Source organism: Triticum dicoccoides, chromosome 3B (assembly GCF_002162155.2).
Source record: "Triticum dicoccoides isolate Atlit2015 ecotype Zavitan chromosome 3B, WEW_v2.0, whole genome shotgun sequence".
NCBI lineage: Eukaryota > Viridiplantae > Streptophyta > Magnoliopsida > Poales > Poaceae > Triticum > Triticum dicoccoides.
This window is the reverse complement of record NC_041385.1, coordinates 683015287-683020323: the sequence shown is the minus strand read 5'-3', so window position 1 is coordinate 683020323 and position 5037 is coordinate 683015287.

Genomic DNA, 5037 nt, shown 5'->3' with positions numbered 1-5037 from the left:
CGCCTTCCACGGATTGATAAACCTTAGGTCATCCACTTGAGGGAAATTTGCTACTGTCCTACATACCTCTGCACTTGGAGGCCCAACAACGTCTACAAGAAGAAGGTTGTGTAGTAGACATCAAGCTCTTTTTTGGTGCCGTTGCTGGGGAGGCGAGGTAAGCGGCACTAACACCCCATCAACTAAGCTCTTTTCTGGTGTTGTTGCCGGGGACGTGAGTGCTTGAAGGTATATCTTTAGATCTTGCAATTGAATCTTTTTATTTCTTGTTTTATCACTAGTTTAGTCTATAAAATAAAATTACAAAAAAATGGAATTGAGGGTGCCTCATATGCTTCATCTTTTTAATGTCTTCTGTGAAAATAAGGATTCTGAAAATTGTGCTCAAGTACTAGAAGAAGAATTACATAGAATGCTTGGCATAAAATATGTGAATGATGAGTATGATTGCAACGTTGTTAGTATGAATTCTTTGAATACCCATGATGCTAATGATATGCAAAGGCCCAAGCTTGGGATGTTATGTTTGATGAGAATGACATGTTTGAGAACTTATTTGCTGCAATTAATGTTTGTCCCAAGCTTGGGGATGCTATGTTTTATGAAGATGATATTTTTAACCTTCCAAGTTTTGATGTGCAAATTTATTATGATGATAGCATGCCTCCTATTTATGATGATTATATTGATGAAAGTGGGTTTGGAAGAGTGTCAACTTTAGGAAGTAATGATCCCACTATTTTGGAGAGTGTTGAATCTTATTGTGACAATTATGAAAGTAGATTTGGAGAGGTCATGATTTTATTTAGTGATGATTCCACTATCTTGGAAGAGGTTTCAATTGATTATGATGAGAACAAAGTTGCTACTTATGATGATTATTGTGATGACACTTATGCTATAAAAAATAGTGATGATTATATTTATAAAACTTGACATGATTATGATTACCCTTTTTCTGAACATTACTCCTTTAATGTGGAAACAATTTATAGTATTCGAGTTTCTTATGATACTCCCACTATTTTGAATGAGAAGAATTTTGCATATGTGGACAGTAGTAATTTTCTTTGCTTGTAGATCATGAAAATAATAATTTATGTGATGGTTATATTGTTGAATTCATTCATGATGTTACTGAATTTTTTTATGAGGGAGTAATATATGCTTGTAGGAATTGCAATAATATTAAGTTTCCTTTCTATGTGTTGAAAATCTTGAAGTTATGCTTGTTTTGCTTTCCTATGCTAGTTGATTATTGTTCCCATAAATTGTTTGCTCAAAAAAATCCCTATGCATAGGAAGTGGGTTAGAATTAAATGTGCTAGTCATATTCTTCATGATGCTCCCGTTATGTTTCAATTCTTATCTTTTATGTGAGCATCATGGAAATCATCCTACCTAGCTAGGGGCGTTAAACGATAGCGCTTGTTGGGAGGTAACCCAATTTTATTTTTGTTCTTTGCTTTTTGCTCCCGTTTAGTAATAAATAATTCATCTAGCCTCTGGTTAGATGTGGTTTTGTGTTTTAATTAGTGTTTGTGCCAAGTAAAACCTTTAGGATAACCTACGGTAATAGTTGGTTTGATCTTGCTGAAAAACAGAAACTTTTGTGCGCACAAAAATAATTTTCATAAAACATAGGAACGCGATTTTTAGTTAATTCTTTTTGCAGAAGATTAATAAAAACATTTCTTAGGACTTCCTAATTTCTCAGAATTTTTGGATTTACAGAAGTATTCGAGAGTTACAGATTATTACAGACTGTTCAGTATTTGACAGATTCTGTTTTCTATGTGTTGTTTGCTTATTTTGATGAATCTATGAGTAGTATCGGAGGGTATGAACTATAGAGAAGTTGTAATACAGTAGATAGTATACCAATATGAATTTAGAATGAGTTCACAACAGTACCAAAAGTGGTGATTTATTTTCTTATACTAACGGACCTCATAAGATTTTCTATTGAGTTTTGTGTTGTGGAGTTTTCAGGTTTTGGGTAAAGATTCGATGGACTATGGAATAAGGAGTGGCAAGAGCCTAAGCTTGGGGATGCCCAAGGCACCCTAAGGTAATATTCAAGGACAATCAAGAGCCTAAACTCGGGAATGCTCTAGATGGCATCCCCTCTTTCGTCTTCGTTCATTGGTACTTAGAGCTACATTTTTATTCACCACATGATATGTGTTTAGCTTGGAGCGTCATTTTCTTTTGTTAGGATTTGCTTGATGTTATTTAGAATAATGTTTTGCATCTTTCTTTTCAATAAATATGTCAAGGATAGCCTTTACCATGCTTATTTTGCAAGTATACATGTTGCTATTTCAAAACAGAAAGTTTACCGTTGTTACAAAAATTCCCTAGAAAAGTCAGAATATGATAAAATGTTGAAACATTTTGCATATTGAGCTCTCATAAATTTTCTACAGTGTGTAAATTTTCATAATTTTTTGAGTTAGGGAAGTATGATGAATCGTGCATTTTTTACAAACTGTACTGTTTTGGTAGATTGCTGTTATGTTTGCATTGTTTGCATATGTTTGCTTGTTTAATGATTCTATTCGAGGATAGGAGTATTAAATATGAAGAGGCATTTAGTATGAAATATGGAATAATAATTTTAATGATTTTCTATAGTATAGAATGATAAGGTTTTTGCATTGGTTTATACCAACTTATCTCACGAGTTCTTGTTGAGTTTTGTGTGGATGAAGTTTTTGAGATTTAGGAAAACCGAGATATAAAAGGAATTAAGGAGACGCAAAAGTTCAAGCTTGGGGATGCCCAAGGCATCCCAAGATAGTATTTCAAGAAGTCTCAAGCATCTAAGCCTGGGGATGCCCCGGTAGGCATCCCACCTTTCTCCTTCAACAATTATCGGTTAGTATCGGTTGAGCCTAAGTTTTTGCTTCTTCACATGAGATGTGCTATCCTTGCAATGCCATTTTATTTTATTTTCCTTGTTGTTTGAATAAAGTACTTAAGATCTGAAATACTTAAATGAGAGAGAGTCCTCACATAGCTAAATAATTATTTGACTACTCATTGATCTTCACTTCTATCTTTTCAGAGTAGTTTGCCATTTACTCGTGTGCTTCACTTATATCCTATGAGTAAATGGTTGAATGAGTTGAATATCATAAATCTAGAATTATATATGTTTCATATGCTTATCCCATGGGGAGTAATGACTTCACATATAAAAAGTAGAGGTGGTAAATTTATTGAAGGTTAGCAAACATTGTATTGGTCACTTGAACAATTGATGAAAGAATATTGAAGGAAGAGAGATTTCAAATATAAATATACTATCTTGGACATGTTCTCTGATTGTGAGCCCCATTAATTATTTTCAAACCTGAGCAAATTAGTTGAAGTTGACAAGGAAGACAACATAATGAGTTATGCTTGGGTATATTTGTATAGAAGTTATATTGTTATGGATCCTCTAACATGTGGTGCTTGCTATTTAGAATCCTTTGCTAGCCAAAATATCTGTACTAAGCGGGAATACTGCTTGTGCATCCAAATTCCTTGAACCAAGTTTCTTCCATGAGTGTCCACCATATCTACCTATATGCGGTATTTACCTGCCATTCCAAGTAAATTTGCATGTGCCAAACTCTAAACCTTCAAATGATAATCTATTTTCTATGCCCATATCGCTCATGTAGCGACTAGGGGCTATCAGTATCTTCCATGATAGGTGGGTTATTCTCAGGATGAGTGGACTCCGCTCATCATTCACGAGAAAATGGCTGGTAACTAGGATGCCCAGTCCTATGATCAAAAGATCAAAAACAAAATGGCAAATAATTTAAACAACTCCCCCCCCCCCCGGATTGTTGATAGTTGGACGGCACCCGTTGTTTCAGACAAGCCATGGAGTGTGATTGTTGGTGGAGGGGGAGTAAAATCTTTACCTTTCTGTTTGGGAACCGCCTATAATGTATCTAGTATGGAAGATATTGGGAACTCTTGGTCGTTATGTTGACAATGAAAGCATACCTCTCAAAATTATTTTCATCTCTATTTTAAAGCTTCGAGCTCTGGCACCTCTGCAAATCCCTGCTTCCCTCTGCGAAGGGCCTATCTTTTACTTTTATGCAAGAGTCAGTAGTATTCCTTCTTATTCAACCTACTTTTTAGTTGGCAAGCATCATGTGATGGGGAAAGATCTAAGCATATAAGGCCATTCAAATATATTTGATCATGAATTATTATTGTTGACAATTATATATATGATAAATAAGTTGGGAGGCGAAACATTAAGCCCCTATCTTTCTCTGTGTTCGATGGATGCTATTTGTTCTAAAAATATGCTTTGAGTGGTAGCAATCATGGAAGACTATATGATAGTTGAGTATGTGGGATTTGCTAAATCAAAGCTCTTAGATAGACCCTTCCTGAAAATAAGATGAATTGCAATTGTTTGATGACTGAGAACATAATTTGTTAGTTTTCAACAAAGTTTATGATCTATGCTTTAACATGTGAATATCTTGCTACTTGATCATGAGAAGCTTTATGATATGAGCTACTGCTATGATATATAATGATGCTAGAAAAGTGATTGAAATTATCATTGATCAAACTTGTGCACTTGATAGCATTCCACATCAAAAATTCTGTTTTTATCATTTACCAACTCGAGGACGAGCAGGAATTAAGCTTGGGGATGCTTGATACGTCTCCAGCGTATCTATAATTTTTTATTGTTCCATGCTATTATATTATCCATCTTAGATGTTTTATATGTATTTATATGTTGTTTTATATGATTTTTGTGACTAACCTATTAACCTACAGCCCAATGTCAGTTTTTGTTTTTTCCTTGTTTTTGAGTTTTACAGAAAAGAAATACCAAACGGAGTCCAATTGACGTGCCAATTTTTGATAATTTTTTATGGACCAAAAGAAGCCCCAGGAGTAAAAAAAATTGGGTCATAAGAGTCTCGAGCCGTCCACGAGGGTGGAGGGCGCGCCCTACCCCCCTGGGCGTGCCCCCTATCTCGTGGAGGACTCAGAGACCCCCCC